Source organism: Xyrauchen texanus, chromosome 22 (genome assembly GCF_025860055.1).
Source record: "Xyrauchen texanus isolate HMW12.3.18 chromosome 22, RBS_HiC_50CHRs, whole genome shotgun sequence".
NCBI classification, from domain to species: Eukaryota; Metazoa; Chordata; class Actinopteri; order Cypriniformes; family Catostomidae; genus Xyrauchen; species Xyrauchen texanus.
Genome location: NC_068297.1, coordinates 37,575,918 through 37,600,728, shown reverse-complemented (window position 1 = coordinate 37,600,728; position 24,811 = coordinate 37,575,918). Strand labels below are relative to the sequence as shown.

The 24,811-nt window shown below is 39.6% G+C and overlaps 1 long non-coding RNA gene across 1 annotated transcript; it reads right to left on the bottom strand.

The window, feature by feature from the left end:
* Positions 1–6,480: 6,480 nt before the first annotated feature.
* On the bottom strand, positions 6,481–7,181 carry LOC127662461 (uncharacterized). Its single transcript, XR_007972890.1, has 3 exons — positions 7,034–7,181; positions 6,665–6,742; positions 6,481–6,514 (listed from the first exon to the last, which is right to left on the bottom strand). It is a non-coding gene; the product is annotated as an uncharacterized LOC127662461 (long non-coding RNA).
* Between the last annotated feature and the right edge of the window lie 17,630 nt (positions 7,182–24,811).

Genomic DNA, 24,811 nt, shown 5'->3' with positions numbered 1-24,811 from the left:
GATTCTTTATTCATTTACTGAAACTTGGCTTACTACTTGGGACTTAAGCCCGTTCTCTGAACTTCTACCCCCAAATTGTTTGTTTATTAATTCACCTCGTACAACGGGCCGCAGTGGGGGACTGGTCTCTATTTTTAAAGATACATTTTCTTGCTGCCCACTTATGGATTATGACTATAGGTGTTTTGAATTGCAGCTGTTTACATTGGATCTGAATTGCCCACTCTTGGTTGCACACTGAGGCCGTTGTGAAGAAGGCTCACCAGTGCCTCTTCTTCCTGAGATGGCTGAGGAAGTTTGGAATGAACCAACACATCCTCACACGGTTCTACACTAGTACTGTAGAGAGCATCCTGACTGGCTGCATCACCGCCTGGTACGGCAATAGCACCACGCACAACTGCAAAGCCCTGCAAAGAGAGGTGCGAACTGCCAGAAACATCATCGGAGGTGAGCTTCCCTCCCTCCAGGACATATATACAAGGCGGTGTGTGAAAAAAGCTCGGAGGATCATCAGAGACTCCAGCCACCCGAGTCATGGTCTGTTCTCACTGCTACCATCAGGCAGGCGGTATCGCAGCATCAGGACCCGCACCAGCCGACTACATGATAGCTTCTTCCCCCAAGCAATCAGACTGTTGAACACTTGATCTATCAGGATCAATAATTACTACATGATAGCTTCTTCCCCCAAGCAATCAGACTGTTGAACACTTGCTCTATCAGGATCAATAATTAGCACTGCACTTTATTCGTCTATAATCTCACACTGGACTGTCAACATATTCTCCTCAATACAACTACTTATATATATTTCATATACTCTTACTTTTTGTATATTGTGTATTCTATATTGTGTGTATTGTCTACTGTACATTGTATATAATTATTGTGTTGTGTAAGTATGTGTACATTTGATATGTAAATTGTGTTGTGTAAGTATGTTGTGTAATTGGTATATGTCTCGTCACTGTCATGACTGCTATGTTGCTCGGAACTGCACACAAGAATTTCACCTACTGTTGCACTTGTGTACATGGTAGTGTGACAATAAAGTGATTTGATTTGATATACCACCCTCCTAAGCACAACATAGACTTTTTAAATGAGTTTGCAGAATTCTTGGGAGAATTTATACCGAAATATGATAAACTGTTAATTCTTGGAGATTTCAATGTTAATGTATGTTACACAGCAGACTCATTAGCTGATGAATTCATTACCCTGATTAATGCATTTGATTTAGAACATCATGTGAATGTCCCTACTCATCAGCTTGGACACACACTTGACCTGGTTTTATCATATGGCATTTCTCCTTATGATTTTGAGGTATTTGATAATAGGTTTTCAGACCATAATTCTGTGATATTTTTTGTTCCTTGGGTATCTAATACTTCTAAAGCCAATAAATATGTCTGTCAATCTCGTTTAATTACCTCAACCACTAGCAAAGCTTTCTCATTAGCTTTTTGTGATACTATTCAATCAGTGGAGATTAGTCAATGTGATCTGAATGCTGGGGAGCTTCTACTTAGGCTCAATTCTATATGTTTAAATGTTTTAGACTCACTGGCTCCTGTTAAGACTTTAAAACTTAAACCTAGATCTGAGCCTTGGATTGACGAAAACATACGCTCTTTGAGGCAGATCTGTAGAAGAGCGGAGCATAAGTGGAAAAAGGACAGGCTCCAGATTTCCTTTGAAATACTTTATACTTGATTCTTTATCCAAATTCCAGGTGGCAGTCAGAGTATCAAAGTCCAGGTATTTTCAAAATCCTTAACAACAATTACCATAGACCCAAAACTCTTTTTACTATTTTAATGTTGTTGTTAATCCAACAGTTTGTGAGTACCCAGCTGTGTCAAAAACTGTGTGTGAGGAGTTTCTTAAATTTTTTTGTTAATAAGATAAATTATATCAGATTGTGTATATTTCCCCCTGTTTTTGATCCTTCCATTCCCTCTGTTTGTACTGCTTCAATCAGTTTGAACCTCTTTTATAAATCTTCAAGAAATAGTGGATCAGTTAAAGCCATCAGGCTCCACCATTGATTTATTCCTAAATTTTTTCCTGAAACAAGTTTTTGATACAGTGGGTCCCTATTTTTTGAATATGATAAATCGATGTTTTGAAACTAGCACTGTACCTGATGTGTTAAAACATGCTACAGTTTATACTTTGCGGAAGAGACCAAACAACAGATTAAGAGGAAGGTGGGTTGGACAATTACATTCCAATTTCCATAGCAAATCCATTGGGAATGCAATCCACATTAATAAGAACATCCCATTCATAATGTAAAAATTTGAAATAGATTATTTAGGCAGGTATATTATAATATTTGGGAAGCAATATGATGCACCAGTCATTCTGGCTAATGTGTATGCGCCTAACTGGGACGACCAGACATTTTTTTATTTTCTCTCATAAACTGGATCTGAACACACACACATTGTTTTGGCAAGAGATATGAACTATATAGTACACTTTTACACTTAGATAGCAGCTCAACCAAATCTATTATATTATATAAGGCAGCACATGCATTTGATTTATTTCTTACTACATATGGGATACTGGATACGTTGGCAGGATTCTTGCACACCAATTACGACAAAGATCCACAGCACAGATGATATCTGAATTAGTAGATGAATCTGAAATAAAAATATGAATCAGTGTTTTTGTAGGTTCTACTCCAAGTTGTATAGCTCTGAGTACCATAATGATATGAATCATTGTTTAATTGTTTTCTATATATAAATTAAGAATTCCTATACTTGATAAGGAGGTTACATCAGAGCTTGAAGAGCCATTCTCTATAAAATAATTGATATATGTTGTGAAGTCAATGCAAAATGGGAAATAAATTGCCATTTATTCTCCGTCTTTGAAGAATCATTAATGCCTGGCTCATTACCTCCAATTATGTGACAGACTGTTCTATCTCTTATCCTCAAAAAAGGTAAAAGTCTTTCCAAATGTGGCTCCTTTCATCCTGTTTCTTTCCTCAATGTTTAGACCTAGTTGCTTGCTAAAATGCTTGCTCGGAGGCTACAAGTGGCCCTTCATTCTCTGGTATCGGATGACCAGATGGGATTAATTAAAAACACAGTTATTTTTTAACATACATCGACTTTTTAAAATTCCCATTATATCATGGGGCCGATTCTCCAGAGGCATTATTATCTTTAGATGCTGAAAAAGCTTTTAATTGGGCGGAGTGGGATTACATTTTTATACATGAAACAGGCTTTGGCAAATAATTTGTGCATTAGATTGAGGCCCTGTACTCTTAACCTGTGGCAGCAGTCCACTCAAATAGTAATCTATCCTTCTTTTTTTCCTCTGCAATGTTGTACTAGTCAAATTTTTATTCATTTATTTATATAGTGCATTTCACAACAGGCGTTGTTTCAAAGCAGCTGTACATAAAATTTTGTTATAACAGTTAATTAATTAATATAATGCCAATATAATTTATTTATGTTTACAACTACTGGTTAAAATTAGTAAACTAAGTAAGTGTTGTGGGTCAATGGTTAAACAAAATGATTTTGTATGAGCTATACATTTTAGTGTTAAAGTCCTTGAAGTCATCCCAAATTAACTGAGGGAATACATGTAGATGCATTGTCCTTTGTTGTTGGCTGATGAAGGTTTTTTTTTGTGGCTACCGCACGCATTATGATAAATACATTGGAAAAAATATTTTAAACTTTTTCTTTTCTTAGAATAGCTTAACTTGAAATGCTGTAAAAAAATTGAGAAAAATATTATTTTAAAGTACTTTATGTAAGATTATATATGCAGAAGAATTCCAGCAACATGATTTGAAACATTACACACTTTAAGTTTGGAATGTCGAAATGCTGTAAAAATTGGAAAATATTATTTAAAGTACTTATGTAAGATTATGCAGAATTCAGCACATGATTTGACACACACTTTAAGTTGCAATGTAATCACAGCCTTCGGAACCCCACACAGTTACACCAAGCTGTTCTGTGTATGATTACAAAGACCATCATATTTGCACTACTCTAATACATTTCATCTTAATCTAGATGATGCTGAAAATCGTTTTGAACTGTAGTACCGTTTGTACCTGACAAATTAATGATTATAGACTGATGGACCTCTTTAAAATGTGTGTACCCAGATAGCAATAAGTCGGCGGGCCGCTGGCGGTGCTCCGGCAGCAGTAGAAGTGGCAGAATGGCGATATCGCAAACACGTTTGACGGCGCACCGCCGGCGGCAGCCGCTTTTTAAAAGCGGCAGCCGCCTTCCTACCGCCTTCGTTCAGCGGCCGGCCGCTGGCTATCCGCCGTTCGCCGCCGTTATATCGGCGGACCGTCGGAGGCAAACGCTTTCCGAGCGATCTGCCACCGCTTATTGTGTATATATATATATACACAATATATATATATATATATATATATATATATATATATATATATATATATTTATAGCATGCAGTTTATCAAGAATAATGATTGATCAAACCAGACAAATTTCCATTTGGCGTTTTAATTCCACATTTCAAAGTACAGTAACTGTTATTGAAACAAGATGTCAGATCACTGAAATATAAATAACAGAAAAATACAAACATTATATATAGACACACACACACTAAAGAACATGCAGGTTTCCAATTCAATTTTGGTAAAAAAAAAAAAATTTTTAAAAAACACTATTGTAACACAATAATTGTTAATAATATAAAGAGGTCAGCTCTGGGATGAAAAGAATTACCAGTAAACATAAGCAATGAGGATATTTGGTACCAAATAAAGTGCAGGATACCAAATAAATTGAGGTATAACATCATATTTACAAGTCATTTCTAACAATAGGTTAAGTGGTAATAATTTAGAGTAAAGCTCTGGAGTAGAATATACCATTATAACTGCAATGCTGACCTGTGGCACAAGGATTTACAAGCTATATTTAACAATAGAATAACAGTTAAGCACTGTGACGGAATGAAAGTAGAATTTTTGGTACTAGTTAATGTGCAATATCAAATATCAGGCATGAAATAGGATTTACAAACTATAATAGAATCGTTAAGCACTGACGGAATGAAATAAGCCAATACTAAAGTCACGGCAAGTAGAATATTTGATACCAGATAATGTGCAAATATCAAGTATTAGATGTATAATCTAGGATTTACAAGCTATATTTAAAAATAGAATAGTTAAGCACTGTAACAATGAAATAAGCAGCAAATTGTATATGAAATAATTGAGATCTTTGGTATCAAGGAATGTGCAGGATAACTGGTATAATATACATTTTGACATTCAACTTACACATGACAACAAGTGGGAATAAATATAATTAACAGCAGAAAATCTGGCTGTAGAGAACACAGCCAATCAGAATGTCTGGAGAGGTTGGGGACTGCGTGGCGTAGTGGGCTAAGAATCACCGGTTTTCCCCAACCTCCAGAATGAGGCAGTGCAAATTGGCATATCTTCAGTGATTCCTCGTGCACCTGTATAAAAGGACAAACCATCCCATATTCATCCAAGGAGCTGCCCTCAAAGCAGGGTCACGAGAGAAAAAAAAAAAAGAGCAATTTCCACAGTGAACAGCGTGGATTGGGTGAGTGTAGTCTGACACTTTTAGCAGGCTTTTTAGGGGTCTTGATGTTACTGACTGCAGGATAAAGAAAGGGTTCCAGTTGTCAGTGATGCTGGGGTGTCAGTAGTCAGCCTAGGTTTAAGGGGTCGGCTGTGGGTCCCTCTCAGCTGTCGCGGCCTTTTTCCACCTTCATGTTCAGATGCTCCTTTCAGGTAACGCGTAACGTTAACCTGGATCGCCTCATCAGTGGCATCCTGGGTTGCCGGGTTCTTCCGGATGGCTCCTGTAGAAAATAAAGATCTGTCATTCCATTTGAATGGCATAAGGTCATACACATCTACTTAAATATAAAAAAAATATCCAACTTACTTTGAACAATGGTCTTCAGGAACATGTCTCTAAAACATGCTTTATCCCCTACACCAGTCAAGGTTGTATTGATGGAAAGGTGATTAGAGAAGATACTCTGAAGCATTTGCCACACGGTTGTCTTTAGGTCCCTCCCACATTTGATTGCCAAAAACCGAAGCAGAAAATACAAAAAAAAACATGTTACAAATTACATTTCTCTGAAGCTTCTCATAAATTTAAAATGTGACAGGCTGTGGATTCAGACTATAGAATATGCAGTGTACGATCTTAATTTTACTTTTTAGATTACCCTATGGCGTTATAAACGAAATCGGCACACTTACAAATCGTTGCTGGAGCTCTGTATCCTACCTCAAACTGTTGTCAAGCAACGCCAAATCTTCCTGGGTGTCTAGGGGGGAGTAACAGATCCCCTGGCAGGGATAACTCTCCAACAGACACATTGGCACTGAAATGTTGCAGCATAGCATTTTGTTGTCCATGCTACGCACAACATCGCCAAGCTCCAAGACGTCGCAGCATTAGGGTTTGATCTGCACCTACAGGGGTTCCCAGAATAAAAGAATAAAGTAGTCAGTCCTGGTCCTTCAACTACTAAACTATGACATTTATATCTAGGTCTACTACATGTACAGGTGGCCCCAGTGGGAATTAAACCAACAACCACAGGTGTTGTTTGCAAGTTGTACCCGATTGCCCAGTGCGAGCAAATGTCTTCAACATTGTCCCAACTTGCTTCACCTGCTCTTGAAGTGAGCCGCTGTCACCTGGGAAGTAACAATATATTGATTAGCAATACACTAAATAGTAATATAATATAACCACAATTATCATACCAGTAACTTTCCCTGTAATTTCTATCCACAGTATGTTATGCATGGCATACAAGTTCATAATGAAGAACCCTTATGATAACATCAATTTCATTTTTTTTCTTTGAAGCAGAATATTTGTTTGTAAAAGGGAGGAAAAAGAAAATAATGAAATATTGGTATACAGATTTTGGTTGATATATCATACTGTACAGTGAAATTTGCTATTGTTGTATCGCTACTCACCTGAAGGACGGATAGATCAGGCAAATCTCCAGTCAGGCCTTTGTAGAGTGTGTGCTCCTGCATATCCACAGGTATTTTAATTCAAACATGCAACATATTGTAATAAATCTACAATATTCAGCCTTTACCTTACACCCTCGGTTGTTGCTCTACACTTTTATTATATTAAATACTTATTTATATAGCTTGCTCACTGTATAATCATGATAGCCTAATACTTGTAACACAAGATTGCATCTTAAACGAATGACTGAGTTGAAAACTTGAATAAGAACGCATTTTACACAGAGGGGACCAGTTAGGGAAACTTACCTGCCTACAATAACTGTTTTCATTTGATTTGAGTTACATTAAACATGAATAACCTTAGCCGAGTCCCCAGGAACATCGGGCTATTAAAGTAACAAGCCTGTAACTGCGGTCTTATCAATTCTAGCTTCACCATACACTCAAACTGTGAGGTTTATCTGTTTTCCTCATGGACCTGTAGCACAATGCCCTGACAGTGACTTCACCTGTGCCCTGATCTTTATTAGAAACTGAGAGGAGAGCAAGTTAATATAATTTATATTACAATTATCACAAAAATTAACAAACAGTCTGCTTTAAAACTAAGAAAAAAAACAAGCTTCTATACTAACATTACATAAAAAATGAACACGTGGCGAACTAGCTTAGCCGCTATCTGCCGGCACACCCCATTAGATTAAAATACTTACCCTTGCAGTTGTGCAGATAACTCGATATGTAGAGTTTAAAGCCCTTGTCCCTCTTGCTTGTCGTAGCAGGGGACCAGGCATCAACAATGCGATGAACATCGCTGACGCGTATTTTCGGAAGATTCTGGAGACATCGAGTAAAAACAGACATTTTGGGCGACGTGCAAGTAAACCGGAAACAGATATGGCGACAGCGGAACTTCGCAGTTCAGTCTTTGTAATGTGTTTTAGCAATACATTTTTAACATTTATAATGTGTTTAGATTTTTTTTTATTGCCTGGTCATAATTGCAAAACCTGTAAAAGGTAAAATAACAAAATAAATCGAGGTTGGAAAAAATTTAGACATAAACGAAATTTCTGCGCAACTGTGAAACCAGAGGATAATTTCGCTTTTTCATTGAGTTTATCCTTCACGTCAAAACAGGGATTTTCATGTTTATGATAGATATCACCATGGTTGCAAATTAATAAAAAAAATTAAAGTATACCCGAGATTTTGGCCATGTTGCAGATGTCTTTCACTGTTCACTGATAGTCATCAATTTATTCTGCTAAATTGTTCATACCATGAATTAAATATCTATTTTAAAACCTAATCAGAATCAGAAAGATATTTATTGCCAAGTAAGTTTTACAAAAGGAATTCTTTTTGGTTTATTGGTGCATGTCTCAAATGCGCAGCAATCAAAGAAATGTAAACAATTTTCAAGTGCATAAAATAATTCAATATATTTTACATATATTACTGTATAATCGCTTCAGAGTTTCAAAGTAATTTAAATGTCATTTCCTAAACCTTACCTTATCATGGAATCAAGAGTCAAGCCTCTGTTATAAACCCTAATGGCTTTGGAGCAAAAAATAATAATAGCCAACATGGCTGGTCGATTTTGAGAGTAGAAATCCTTATATTTCAAAGCGGCTTGCCGCCAGCCGCCCGCGGTCGATCAGCCCGAGGCGACCGCCAGAGAAAATGAAGCGGGCCAGCTTTTCGCGGGCGGCATGTCGCAAGAAATGGGAGTGACGAATTCGGCGGCAAACGTTTCATCCCCGCCAGTGGGACGCACCTATAGCCAACAGCTTAGGGACGGCGGCAAAAAGAAGCCTTGCGGATATTTTTTGCTGTCTGGGTAGTGATGTTCAATCACCTATAATTGATCAATATAATCTTTAATTTTGTATGATTCATCTCATTCTAATAAGAATGGAAACTATAAGGCTTAACTTGATAAAATGCAACGATGTGTAAAACCAATATGATTTTGTAACCAGAGATTTTCATGTTTTGTTACCTACACATAAAATCCATGAAAAAATGTCATGTTTAGTATGTAAGCATTTGTTTTGTTACACAGAGAAAGCTGATGACAATGAATATCCTGCCTCTTGTACCATTTGCAAAATATAAAGTTCATGATTACCTTTTGAGCGGGAAAATAGTGAGAATCTCTAACAAAGGACCATAAATCGACTGTCGAGAAAGACAGCACAGTCGACCATGTGACTCTGAAAAGTCACTTCTGATTAAACAGGACACCTTTGGGGATGCAGCCAATTTCAGTTCAAATATTTCCAAACAGGAAGAACACACTCTCTTCTGCTCTTCTTCTCTTGCCTCTTGCGTCTCATCTCTTCATCCTCTTGAGGCTCTTCAGCTCTCCTCTCCTCTGCCTGCATGTGCCCATGTGAGATCCACGTAAGCTCGGGACTCGACGTCCCGAGAAGGAGTGAGAAAGCCTTGCTTTCAGCTAAACTCCATAATTCATACAGACAATAAATCATCATTCATACAGAGATCCAAAACATCGATGGAATGAACTTTCGGCCATGAACCAAGCAACACAAAGAACGCAAGGAAACACCACAAAGACAAGCTAGTACATCTCCAATACTGTGCTCAAAGTGCTGGTGTATTAATTAAATAATTTGTGTAATCCGATAGCAAATCAATGTTCACTCAAAGAAGGATAAATTGTTCTTAAGGTATTGTCAACAGACTCCATAAAGTTCATTTTCACTGTACTGATCAGTTATTTCACATTTTGTCTCTTTTCACCAACCTGTTTTATGTATATATGTGTGTTAGATTAGATTTATTTTTAGAATAGTAATAAAGTTTGTCTGTGTTCAAAGACGACCTGACTGTGGTATATTTTGATAAATAATCTCATCCCTGTTTCTAAAAGATTTCGCTTCAAAGCTGTACCTAAATACATGTTATCTTATTTTCAATAAGCCATGAGAATAATATCACTCCAATAAGTGAATTAATCATAATTCACTTATTAAAGCTAATTCCTTACAGCAGAAATTGTGAGCTGATACAACTAGACGTTGTATTACGATTTCAATGGTGGAGAATCTATTAAAGACAAATAATCTAGTTATTTGTCATTTATCTAATTTATAATGGTTGTCGAACGTGACTAATTCCATTATAAATTTCATTACCTAATAAGGTACAACAAGGACAGTTTAATATAGTCCATAGCTAACATATTACGAGACTCTAAATACCCTCCTAAATAGCACATTTCCTAAATACCCTACATAACTGATCCCATCCACATCTCAAAATTATATATGTAAAGGCGTATGCAAAAGTTTAGGCACCCCTGATAATTTCCATGATTTTCATTTATGAATAATTGGGTTCATAAACCCAAATATATTTCGGTAGTGAAATGAGGTTTATTGGATGAACAGAAAATGTGCAATATGCATCCACAGGAAATTAGACAGGTGCATAAATTTGGGCACCCCAACACAAATATCACATCAATATTTAGTTGAGCCTCCTATAGCCTGTAATGAGTGTCTGGATGAAGGTATTTTGGACCATTCCTCCTTGTAAAACATCTCCAGTTCAGTTAGGTTTGATGGTTGCCGAGCATGGACAGCCCGCTTCAAATCACCCCACAGATTTTCAATGATATTCAGGTCTGGGGAATGGCATGGCCATTCCAGAACATTGTACTTGTTCCTCTGCATAAATGCCAGTGTAGATTTTGAGCAGTGTTTTGTTGAAATATCCAGCCCCGGCGTAACTTCAACTTTGTGACTGATTCCTCTACATTATTCTCAAGTATCTGCTGATATTGAGTGGAATCTATGCAACCCTCAACTTTAACAAGATTCCCAGTACCGGCACTGGCCACACAGCCCCACAGCATGATGGAACCTCCACCAAATTTGACTGTGGGTAGCAAGTGTTTGTTTTGGAACGCTGTGTTCATGCATAACGCCCCTTGTTATGACCAAATAACTCCATCTTTGTTTCTTCAGTCCACAGCACCTTCTTCCAAAATGAAGCTGGCTTGTCCAAATTTGCGTTTGCATACCTCAAGCGAAAAGGCTTCTTCCGCATCACTCTCCCATACAGCTTCTTCCATGCATCTTCTACACTTCGCAAAGTGCGCTGAATTGTTGAACGATGCACAGTGACACCATCTGCAGCAAGATGATGTTGTAGGTCTTTGGAGGTGGTCTGTGGGCTGTTTTTGACCATTCTCACCATCCTTTGCCTTTTCCTCTCCGATATTTCACTTGGCCAGCCACTTCTGGCCTTAACAAGAACTGTGCCTGTGGTCTTCCATTTCCTCACTATGTTCCTCACAGTGGACACTGACAGCTTACATTTCTGCAGTAGCTTTTTGTAGCCTTCCCCTAAACCATAATGTTGAACAATCTTTGTTTTCAGGTCATTTGAGAGTTGTTATGAGGCCCCCATGTTGCCACTCTTCAGAGGAGAGTGAAAGAGAACAACAACTTGCAATTGGCCACCTTAAATACCTTTTCTTATGATTGGATGCACCTGTCTATGAAGTTCAAGGCTTAATGAGCTCACCAAACCAATTTTGTGTTCCAATTAATCAGTGCTAGGTAGTGACAGGTATTCAAATCAACAAAATGACAAGGGTGCCCAAATATATGCACCTGTCTAATTTCGTTTTGATGCATATTGCATATTTTCTGTTAATCCAATGAACCTCATTTCATTACCGAAATATTACTGTGTCCTTCAGTTATTTGATAGATCAAAAAGAAATTGCTGATCCAAACACCCAATTATTTATAAATGAAAATCAAGGAAATTGTCAGGGGTGCCTAAACTTTTGCATACACCTGTAATACCCTACATTTATGATATGTTGCCATACGGCAACAACATACAATGGGGAAATAACTTGGAAAAAGTGTAAGTATACTGTCTAGGTTAAGGAGGGAACGAGACGTTGTGTCGAAGAAGTGATACTAAGGGTCTCCCTTGAGCGCTGAATATACCTCTGAACTATGAAAAAAGGCCAATGAGAAGTTGGCAGACAGAATTTGCATGTCCCGCCCCCGGACATACGGGTATAAAGGCGTGGAAATGTGTCTGTTTCATTCAGGATTTATCTGAGGAGCTGGAAATGTGGAGACCACACCTGCCCAGAGAGGGGGAGGTAAGAGTGGTGACATACACCACATGGGCTTTTAGGTCACATGTGAGAAGTGGTGTGGTGGTAGATCCCGGCTCTTCGGAGGGAGGAGTTGCTACAGACATGGTGACTGGGGGGCAGTGGAACTGCCCAAGGGAGACGCGGGTCCACACGTAAGGGGACCGTACCGCGGAAAATACACACAGGGGGAAAGTCCATGTAGGAGCCCTGACCTGTGGAGCACCTATTCCAGTACAGGGTAGATCTGCTAGACAAAGAGCTGCTCAGAACGTCTAAAGCTCTGTGTGCGGTCCAAATAGGTATGCAAAGCACATACCAGACACAGCAACGAAGGAGCTGGGTCTGCCTCCTCCTGGGGCAGCGCTTGCAGGTTCACTACCTGGTCTCTGAAGGGCGTGGTAGGAACCTTGGGCACGTAGCCCAGCCGCGGTCTTAGGATCACATGTGTGTCTGCCGGACCGAACTCCAGGCAAGTGTCGCTGATAGAGAATGCTTGCAGGTCCCCGACCCTCTTGATGAGGTGAGCGCGATCAGCAGGGCAGTCTTTAGGGAGAGTTTCCTGAGTCCAACTGATTCTAGCGGCTCGAAGGGGTGTCTCTGAAGGCCCGAGAGGACCACTGAGAGATCCCAGTAGGGGAACAGGCTTGGCCGGGAGGGATTTAACATCCGGGCGCCTCTTAGGAACCTGATAATCAAGTCATGCTTACCCAAAGACTTGCCGTCTACTGCGTTGTGGTGGGCTGCGATAGCAGCTACATACACCTTGAAGGTGGACGGGGACAGCCTCCCCTCCAACCTCTCCTGCAGGAATGAGAACACTGACCTGACTGCGCACCTTTGTGGGTCTTCGGCCCGAGAAGAACACCATTTCGTGAACAAGTGCCACTTTAGGGCGTAAAGTTGCTTGGTAGAAGGGGCTCTGGCTTGGTTGATCGTGTCTACGACAGCAGGTGGTAGATCAGCTAGATCTTCCGTGTCCCGTCCAGGGGCCAGACATGGAGGTTCCAGATGTCTGGGTGCGTATGCCAGAGCGTGCCCCGTCCCTGAGAAAGAAGGTCTTTCCTCAGGGGAATTTGCCAGGGAGGGGCTGTCGAGAGGAGTACGAGGTCCGAGAACCAAGTCCGGGTGGGCCAATAGGGAGCCACTAGGGTGACTTGTTCCTCATCCTCCCTGATCTTGCACAGCACCTGTGCAAGAAGGCTCACTTGGGGAAATGCATACTTGCGCAGCCCCATGGGCCAGCTGTTTACCAGTGCGTCTGCCCTGAGGGGAGCCTATCTTCGGGCATACCAGAGTGGGCAGTGGGAGGTCTCTTGGGAGGCAAACAGGTCTACCTGAGCCTTGCCAAACCATTCCCAAAACAGCTGGACCGATTGGGGGTGAAGCCTTCACTCCCACTGGGCATGCATTTATGTGAGTGGCGCGCAGCATCTTGAGTCCGTGCTAGGGGCACTAACGGGATGATTATTTTTGATGTACCCGGCGGGACGGAGCAGCGGGGCTGAGCAGGTAGTACCGCATCAGGAGGCAAAGTTGCGTCCTGAGGCTCTGGTGCTGAGAAAAGACTCAAAGCACTTTCCTTGCTCCGCACACCCGGCAGGGGGCGGGTTAGTGACTGAGGAGGAGGTCTGGTGGAGGCATCCTCTAGACTCATCAGAACCAGCCGGCCGGGGAACAGTCGTGGAGCTGAAGGCGGGGAGACCGCGACTGTTGAGGTGTGGCGGCAGAGTGCCGTGAGAACGGCATGCAGGGCTGAAGCGGCCTGTCCGGTGGCGCTGTAGGCTTTGGCGCTGTAGGCTTAGGCTTTGGTGGTGTCCCGTGTCCTGGACTACGGCATGAAGCAACGGAACACCCAACATTTAGCTGGAAACCGCTAACTCCCGAAACACCAGAGGCGGCAGGAATGGAGCGGTTTCGTGGGGGTATCGGGAGGGTACAAGTGGATGTTTCACGTGCCGACGGCCCCTCCCCCTGAGTGCGGCGAGGAAGGAATTGCCCGAAGGCTTCCTCGTGGTTTTTTGCCTCCTGGAACCTGGTGATAACTACATTCATAGTGTCACCAAATAAGCCAGAAGGTGAAACCGGGGCATCGAGAAGGAAAACTTTGTACTTATCTCTGATGCCCGAATGGTTGAGCCATAAGTGTCTCTCAGTGCTGACTAAAGCAGACATAGACTGGCCAATGGCGACAAATCTGTGGCTTGATGAAGCTCAGAGAAAGCCTCTTCGTCCGACCGTGTTGCCCTCACTCAGGTCCTTCAACAGATCAGCCTGGTATGCCTGTAACACTGACATAGTGTGCAGGGCAGCACCAGCCTGACCTGCTGCCTGATAAGCCTTCCCCACAAACGTGGAGGTGGTCCTGCATGGCTTTGTGGGGAGAGTGGGTCTCTTTAGGCAAGAGATAACCCGCAAGTGTCTCTTCTACCGGCGGCATCACCGAATACCCCCGAGCCTCAGCACCCACGATAGCCGAATATGTCGACGTGTGACAGGCTCATGAAGCACACACACACAGAGTGATCTGAAGACAAAAGATCTGACGATGCACCTGTGACGCATCTATTTGTAGCCCTGCTACAGGTTCATCCAATGATGTTACCAGCAGAGGCTATAAATTCTGGTCAATTTCATTGATGTGTTGCACACATATTCACAGCTGGTCACACTTAAAGTTGATCCCAAAGCGCTAAGTCAGTGCAGCTTCAAAGTGTAGCTTTTTGACAGGGAACAAATATATGTTCATCATGTATCATACAACATTGAATATCTGGGAAGCATAAATCCAGAAACATTAGTAATGCATTTGTAAGACTATGAACAGGAGCCCCCCATAATCCTTTATTCATTATGAAACTTCACAAATTACTTTTTTCAGAGGTGAGGCACAGGTACACCTCACATTTGGTGCACTTCACCCTAACAGTATCCTTACAGCCAGGATACTTACACCTGACCTTTTGAGACACAATATTAAGCCAGTGGTTAGTCTGGTCCAGTCGTACTGGCTGTGGTGGCAGTGGGTAGGTAGGTCTCTGACATTTTTTTCCATCCAGAGCTGATTCAATACTCTGTGAGGGCCTACCTTTGCGCTTCAACCCTCCCTTGTTTTTGATGCAAAGGCAGTGTGCAATGTCAATTAGACTGAGTTGTGCGTTTTCTGTGAGCCCCACATCATTACAGTCTCTGTGGTAAAGCAGCCAGCTTTCCACCATGGCCAAGTCCAACATATGGAACACAATGTGGTGGTACCACTTCTTTGAGCAGATTTTGGTGCGATACAGAGCAATGGAGAATCCATGACATCCACACCCCCATGCTTTCATTGTATTTTTTAATGATGTTTGGCCATGTCACTGTAATGACCTTCTTTTTCTTCTTCTCCCACCACTCCACTTTTGAGGTTGGAGTGGCTGCTACAAATGTGCTTAGGAGGATAAATGGGCAGTTGTAGAACCATTTCACTGTTGTTAGTACTGTACCGTCATGTGTGGTCTCTTTTTCTTCATATGTTCCACGTTTGTAGGTCTTAATAAACTTGCATCCAGCAAGACGATTTTGTCTTACAGTTCCCACACTGTGGATCCCTGCTTTCTCAAGCTGCACCTGAAGATCAACACCACAAAACAAATTATCATAAAACATTTTGTGGGACACAAACAAGGCCAACTTCAAAACAATATTCCCACTGACACCCAGGTCTGGAAAACCAACCACTGAAGAGATTGGACCTGTGTAGAAATCAAAATTGTAGAAATTCCTATCACACGGCATGGAAATCTTGTAGCCCCAGTGCTTAGGCTTAATTGGAATGTACTGTTTCAGCTGGCTTGAATCTTTGAATGTACAATCTGCTCATCAACACATAGGTATTCATCCATTGGGATGTGCTTAAAATGCTCATCTAAAACTGCTAGGAGTGGCCTCACTTTGAAGAGCTTGTCATAGCCAGGCTGTCCAGCCAGTACCTGTTCGTCATTGTTGGCAAAGTGTAGAAAGCATTTGATCGATTTACCAAAAACTAATTTCATAAAAACTTTTTGATGATGAATATGACATCATAACTTACTTGACGTGATGTTTAATTTATTTTTGCTGAGGTGAAATCGGCTGGTCTTTCTTTCTTACTGACGTTTTAGTCAGCTTTCACAACTTCGATTTAAAGACCATAGGTTGTCAGAAACTGTGCCACAGAAAAGTACTGCATGTCATGTGACTTAATATGTGACATGTGAGTCGCTTTCAGCTTGCTCACTGGGGTTATTAATACAATTATTATTTAATTACTTATTTTTAAACACGATAAACAATCGTATTTTATCTAATTACACAATGATTATTCATCGACATTATAGACATTAGTTTTATCGTCTGTTAATGTCTCATCTTCTGTAAAGCTGCTTTGAAACGATGTGTGTTGTGAAAAGCGCTATACAAATAAAATTGACTTGACTTGACTTAACCAAAGCACATCATTGGCTAAACTAAAGTCTTCTCTTCCCCCCCCCCCAAAAAATCTAGCATGTCTTATTAAAGAGACAGTGGCAAGCAAATGGACACAAAGACAATGTTGCCATATGGCTACAATGTGCGGTAGAGGGTTAATTCATTTTCTATGTAGTTCTTTTTAAGAGAGTGTTGTCCCTCCTTTGACCAAGTTGATAGGTAGGTTAGGTATCATTCAGTAAGGAGCATCGCAGTCCAGCTGGAAGCTCATGGAAGATAATTTTGTTGAACTCCATCCTTATCCCATGCTTCAGACAGTGGCTAATTAAGAATCCCATGTCTTTGAGTTTGAACAATTCATCCTGTGAAGTCAGTCTTAGCAGACTGAAGTCTGACTGACACATGCTGCAGTTGGTCATCATCACTCAGCGACACAGTGGGAATTGGACATCAGGCAGGACCTGAGATGGATCTGGCAGACTCTGGTAAACTTTGGGATATAATCCTGAGGTTTAGACAGGGAAGGAAATAGAATAAAACTATTGTAGATGCCATTTACTTTGAAGCAGGGTTAAAGAATAAGATAAGTGTTTTTGGTTCCAGCAGACCTAATTAAACAGAGGTGGGTAGAGTAGCCAAAAACTATATTCAAGTAAAAGTACAATGACTTCAAAAACATAATTACTCAAGTAAAAGTAAAAGTACTAACATAAATAATTACTTGAGTAAGAGTAAGATAGTATCCAATTAAAAGAGTACTCAAGTAGTAAGGAACTTGTTACTTTCACAAATGACATAATAGACATTTAATCCCCTATATTCCATTACATAATACAAAATGAACATGTACTACAGAATTATTATTACTGGAAATTCTGTCATCATTCACCATCGTGTTGTTCCCAACCTGTATGACTTTCTTTCTTCCATGCAACACAATAAGGAGATATTAGACAGAATGCATACAAAATAAGAGTCACTATTTACTTTCAGTGAATGTGTTTTATATATATATATATATATATATATATATATATATATATATATATATATATATATATTGAAAGTGAATGTTGACCGGGATTGTCAGTCCCAACATTCAGTCTAACATATTTTGTGTTCCACATAATACAAAGCCTCACACTGGTTTGGAACAACATGAGGGTAGAGAAATGATGACAGAATATTGCATTTTTGCTGGGCTATCACTTTAAAGAGATAGTTTACCCAAAAAAGAAAATTATCTCATCATTTACTGATAGGTGCAGGTGAGAAACAGATCAATATTTGTAATTTTTTGCTAGACAGCAGGGGGTGATATGCAGAGAAGAATGTGAATCACCAAAAACACAAGCAGAATGTGAAAGTGATCTGTTTCTCTGTTTCTCATCCACACCTATCACATAACTTCTGAAGATACTGATTTAACCACTACAGTTTTATGGATTATTTCTATGCTGACTTGTTTGTTTAGCTTTAAAATGTTGCCACCAGACTATGTGAGTGGAGTGGAGCGGCAACAACTTCCCCTCTGCGCTCGAAGCATTCTTTAATCACTCTGCTTACTTTTGAAACATATCAGCAGCATTCTCTGGGTTTGATCAATTAAATAAATTGCTAGATGCAAAAAAATAAATAAAATAATAATAATAATAATTGTATTAAAAATATCAATTACCAAATGAAAAAACAAAAAACAAAACAAAAATATATATATATATATAAATTACCAGAACAAAAACAAAACATTAAATTAAATCAAGTTAATGAATTACCAAAAAAACAAAAACATTTATTAGGTCTATGTATTATTGCCTAATTATTATGTTCTATTATTGCACTTCTTTTAATTAACCTTGCCCTAAAAATAAATTCATTCTCAGAATGTTCTACACTTTTTTAATCAAAACTAGATAAGACTGTCAAAACTATATGTTTAATGCAGAGTTCACTTTTTGAAATACTAGCGTTTTTAAATCTTCCTCTATTTGCATTTGCTAAGCTTCTTCATCTGCAAATGTATAATGCATAAATAAAATAAATTTAGATGACAATCGATTAAAGAAAAGCTATGCAATATTAACATGTTGATTAGTTCAGTTGGTGTTTTGCATCATTAAAAGTTCAGTTCTATTTAATACGGGACACGATAGCCTACAGTTAAGATCGTGATGCATTAGATTAGAATGATGATATGATTATCAAAATATTTAATATGGGAGAGATATAGATGTATGTATTGATGACGTTTAGATTTTCTCTCCACATATGAATGGATTATCATCGTGTTTTCTGGACATGTCTTTTAGGATTTCACAACAAACTTTTGATCGGGGCAATCACCTCACCACTCGTGTTCTCCTTCGCCATCCCTTCATTAATTTTCAATAAACGGTGGTTGATGCAGGAATAAAGAGACAAGCATGTAGTTAAGTCAAGCTTTACCGCAAGCTTAACTCAATAATAGGGAGCATGAAAACAGAAAGCGTAAGTAATCTTCGCGCTGGAGGTCGAACATTACCAAGTGCCGCTAGATTTTAAATTAGTATTTTTTTTATCACATTCTTTCTGGTTATATCAGAAATTCCATCTTTTCTTCATTCCAATAGTGGTGAATTATTGTATTAAGGTCCATTAACAGGTGTTTTGCCCGTGATGGAGCGTTTGTGGAGCACTCTTGGAGCGAGAGAAAACAATGACATACTCTGATTGACACCAATTCACTTGCATTGTATGGACCTACAGAGCTGAGAAATTCTTCTAAAAATCTTCGTTTAAGTTCAGCAGAAGAAAGAAAGTCATTCACATCTGGGGTTGCATGAGGGTGAGTAAATAATGAGAATTGTAATTTTTGTGTGAACTATCCCTTTAAGGGCTCTTGTCAAATCTGATTTTGTCAATAAGAAGAGAAGTTTGGGAACATTTCTAGTAAGTGTTACAGTGAAAACATGAAAATGTCCCACAAGAACATTATATATAATGCTGAAATATAATGCCTTCTTTTGCTATTTCATAACTTTTAAAGTCCTGTGTGGATTCTTATTTCAGTGTAGTTACAGTTTTCAGTGTCGTAAGTATTTAGATCATTAGTTCTGTACAGCAGTACCACTGCTTTCTAAATGCAGAGTACTCAACCTACGTAGGGCACCATCCCTGATCGTGGAACACTTGCTGTGTCTGAAACACCCTATCCACTATATAGTGCACAAATTCGAGTTTTCGCTATTTTGTAGGAGTGTCTGAATTCTGAGTGAGCCACTCGTTCCCTACTTTTGTTCACTCATTCTTACCCACAATGCACTCTAATTTCAAGTGTACATTTCAATTACACTCATTGACGGTTAATTTCCCACAATCCACCACGGGGAAGATGTACGTTCTGGGAGTTTACTGCTTCCTTCACTCCTGCAATATTTTATTTCATGTTGAATGTAGTAAATTACTTTTTGACAAATCAATAACTGGATTAAAATAACATAATAACATATAGAGAGACACAACATACAGATACATTTTAAAATGTACTCTTTATTTGATCAAATGTGTTTACTCTTTAAATTAACACAGTATATATAAAAAATTACAAACAGAATGAAGATTTATTGTATTCATATATTATTTAATATAATAAAAATAAGGCCCAAGCATTTTAAAATTTCGTATGTGACGTTTCTGCACCAGCCCGAGAGCTCCGACACTCTTGTCTGAATTCACTCATTTCGTTCACTTACTCCTGAGATGTAGTGCACTAACTGCCATTTACTATATAGGAAATAGTTAATGAGTGAACGATTATGGACACAGCCATTCTTGTCGCCACGATTGCCTCGTGTCCGCACATCTCAGATGCGCACGCCCCACGTACCTCGCTAGGCACGTGCAGAAATTCTGTCTGTTCACGCTCCAGTTGTTGATCACATGAATGGCAGTGATTTATGCTCAAATTGGATGTTTACGTGGATTTATAGTTAATCCGCTTGAAGTAGCAGAGATAGTTTACAGTACTCCCGTGCAGAGTATATGCATAAATACTGCTTATGACATGCGTGAGAAAGCACACTGGTATATTGCTGAACTGATCTAAAAATGTACACTTAAAAACTGATGTCATAATAGCCCAGATACAGAATCACCTTGAAAATGGCCATCTCATTACACAGAAAAGCCTGCATTAGAATTGGAGCCAAAAATTACCTTAGCGTGCTGCCTGAAGTTGGAGCTGTGACTTTATTTTTGAAATATCAGCTTTGCCTGACAAAACTATTATTTTTTTCACTGTGTGGAGCCAAGAAATTATTTCACTTTGAAGAGTTCGATGATGCTGCACTGATGACTTGAGTGACAGTCTGTGACACCGGCTCAGCACGCGCAGCTGTGAACTTCCGCTCTCGTAAAAGTGCCATTCAATAATCTCTCAATATATTTCACATTATTTCAAATTAAATCCAGTAATTTAATGACAGTAATGCCACACATTGTAAAGAAGTAAAAGTTAAAAAAAAAATCATTCAAAATGTACTTGAGTGAGAGTAAAAAGTACCCACTTTTAAACTTACTCTAAAAGTACAATTTTCGCCAAAATGTTACTCAAGTAAATGTAATGGAGTAAATGTAATGAGTTACTACCCACCTCTGTAACTAAAGCAGCATACAGTAACTATGAACTGAGGTATAAATTAGGTGTATCCCTGGCTGAACAGATACGTTTTTAATCTAGACTTAAACTGAGAGAGAGTGTCTGAGTTCCAAACACTGCTAGGAAGGCTATTCCATATTTTAGGAACCAAATATGAAAATGGTCTCCCTCCTTTTGAGGATTTTGATATTCATCTTATTGTTTTGGTATTGTATTCTTGGAGTTTTGCGATCATAGTGAGCATGATGGATTGTAGCATGATAGAAGGTCATTTAAGAACTTTGGAGCTAGACCATTCAAAGTTTTGTACATTTTGTATTTTTAAATATAATATGAAACTGAAAAGGTAGCCAATGTAATGCTAATAAAATGAGTCTGATATTATCATATTTCTTGGTTCTAGTTAGCACTCTAGCTGCTGCATTTTGAACCAACTAAAGTTTATTTATTAAACCAGCAGGAAATCCACTTAGTAATGCATAACAATAATCTAGTCTAATCTAGTCGAAAAGTAGCCCAGATAATGAAATGCTAACTATTGCAACACTGCTGGCTAGATGCCTTGTTCTAATTAAATGGAAGGATCAAAAACTGGATCAATGATATCATGCATCACCTGGCATTGGAACAAATTCAATACTCTACACAAGATTCTTTCAATCTGTGAATTTTAGTGTTTCCCTCATGTTTTTTTATTTTTTTATCTTATAATTTGTATGTGTTAAATAATCACGACATGAACACATGATTATAAAACAGGAACTAAACAAAAAAATAAAAGACATGAACACAAGAACAGGAACTAAAACCCCCAAACCCCCCAACTAGGGGCGGCTCCCGACGCCCAGAAAAATAAGTTCCATCAGGGAGCTGCTGAGAACTTGGAGACAGAGAGTAGCCGAAGGATCGAAGCACCAGAGTGGAGCCAGAGGCACTGAGAACCAAGACCACACCGGAGGCTTGGAGGACCAAGGTCGAGCTGGGGGATCTGAAGACTGAGGTGGAGCCGGTGGGGCTGAGGACTAAGGCCGAGCCATAGGGATGGTGTACTCAGTGGAGCTGAACGATCGGATGGCCAAGGCATAGCCGGAGGTTCGAGGCGGAGCTAGGTGACCAATAGACCCGGTGAAGCCGATAAGCTGGAGGACCACAGTAGAGCCGAGGGAACGTAGAGCCGAGGTGAGGTCAAAGGCCAAGATGGAGTCGGAGGGTCGAAAGTTCCCCTTATCTGAGATGTCACAGGGGGCGATGGCCGTGCCTGTGACTTTGGGGGAACTGACTAATCAGGAGGAGGAGGAAGAGTACTCAGAGTGGACACAAGGGTGGGAATCAACTCCCGGTCTCCTGGCTCTGGCAAGGACGATGCTTGCAATGCTGGCTCTAGGATGGACGAGGCTTGCAACACTGGCTCTGAGACAGATGAGGCTTGCAACGCTGGTTTGTTGACCATGCCAAGCAAGGGTGTAGGCTTGTTAGCCGTGGCAGGCATGGGCATTTGCTTGTGGAGCAGAGCCGGGCCTGTGTAATGGCACGGAGCAGACTGAAGCTTGGCTGTGACATAGCATGGAACAGACTCAGGTGTGGCTGTGACATGGCATAGAGCAGACTGAGGCTTGGTGGTGACATGGCATGGAGCAGACTGTGGTGTGGCTGTGACATGGCAGATTCGGGATCCGGGGCAAAAGGTGGCGCAAGCTCCGTGACCATGACGTGTCACTCTGGCTTGTCAACCATGACATGGAACCCTGGCTCGGTGGCCACGAAGCGGAGCCCTGGCTAGGTGGCCATAACGGTGGACAGCTCTGACATGGCAGTCATTGTAGGAGTGCATAGTTCCACTCAGCTGCAGGGCAAATTCGAGGTAGTGAGCCAGACTGAGGGTAACCTGACCTCCAGGCATCATGGAGGAGACTGGCTCATTAAAGCCTGCACGGAAAATGTCTTTCAGGGCAATCTCATTAAAATCAACCTTGCAGGCCAGAGTGCAGAACTCCTCCACATATCCTTCAATGGAAGGATAGATGTTTTCTTGGAGTATATGTAGTAACTGAACTGCTGGGTTCATGTTGAAGGTCACATATTCTGTAAAGATGCTAGCAATAACAGGCAGACAAAGACGAGATGATGCAAATAACCAAAGTGCAGTTTATTTACAAACTAATATATTGCAGAATGTGAAATCCAAATGTGGAACCAAAACAATACATAAACATAATCATGAACTTGACTTGACTTGACTTGACTTGACTTGACTTGACTTGACTTCACTTCACTTGTACAATGAAAGAACAATGACACAATGTTTCACCAACAATACTTGACAAAAGACAATGGCAAACATGAGGGCTTAAATACATGGAAGTGGGAAAACACATGACAATGACAACCAATAACAAGACTAAACTAATAATAAGGTAACAAGACTACTAAAACATGAACAAATGAAAACAAGACACATGAACAGGGGAAACACATGACAAGAACACAGGAGAGAACAGGAAATCACATGGCAAGACACATGACTATAAAACAGGAACTAAACGAAAAAATAAAAGAACAGGAACTGAAACACATTTAAACGTGACAATTACACAAACAGCAATTGTTTAATAAGTATACTTTTAAACATTTACAACATTTTACAAACATACAACATAATTCATATGGATTAAATAATAAAACAATTTTAAAAACAGCAGTTAAGCCTACTGTATATTAAAGACAAGTTCACAACTAAATTCAGTGAATTGAGTAATCTTTAAATAAAGCACATATGAAACCAGAATCTATGTGAAGTATTTAGTAGAGTTTGAATTTAGGAGTAAGAGGAATATCCAAAATGTATTAAACAATATAGTTTGGTAGAAGTCAAAAGCAAATATAGTTACATTGGCATTCATTGAGCTTATTTTATACTCCTAAAATCTAAACATATTTAAATGATTTAAACAATTTGCTTAAATTAAACTATTATCAGGAATAATTTTTTTTTTTGTGAAACCTCAATTACTTTGCATTGGTGTTTGCTCAGTTTGTACCTCCACCATCTTTATCAGGAGCTTGTTGTGGTCATTATGCAACCAGTCTTTCCACATCTTTATCCAGTAAATTCTTTGTGGGAGTTTTTCTCTGCTGTACCTGTAAAGAGTAATTAATATACTAAAAAAAGTTATTAAAAAAGCAACATGGTCCAACTGAATACAAACTTAATTAAATAAAATATATTCAAAGTTAGGCCCATTTTGTATGTATTACCAACACCAGTATAGTGTTTGATCAGAATCAGAATCAGCTTTATTGCCAAGCATGCTTAAAGGAATTTGTCTCGGTGACAGGAGCTTCCAGTGCACAACAATACAAAAACAATAAAAAAACAGCAGCAAGACATAGATAATAATAAAAAACACGTCAGTCCTGTGAGACGGTAGTGCCCAATAGATAGACTATTCACAATACAGAGTACAAGATAGAACAATATCAAACTGTATCAAAGATAATTAATATTGAATTGCATGTAACATCAAACAGAATG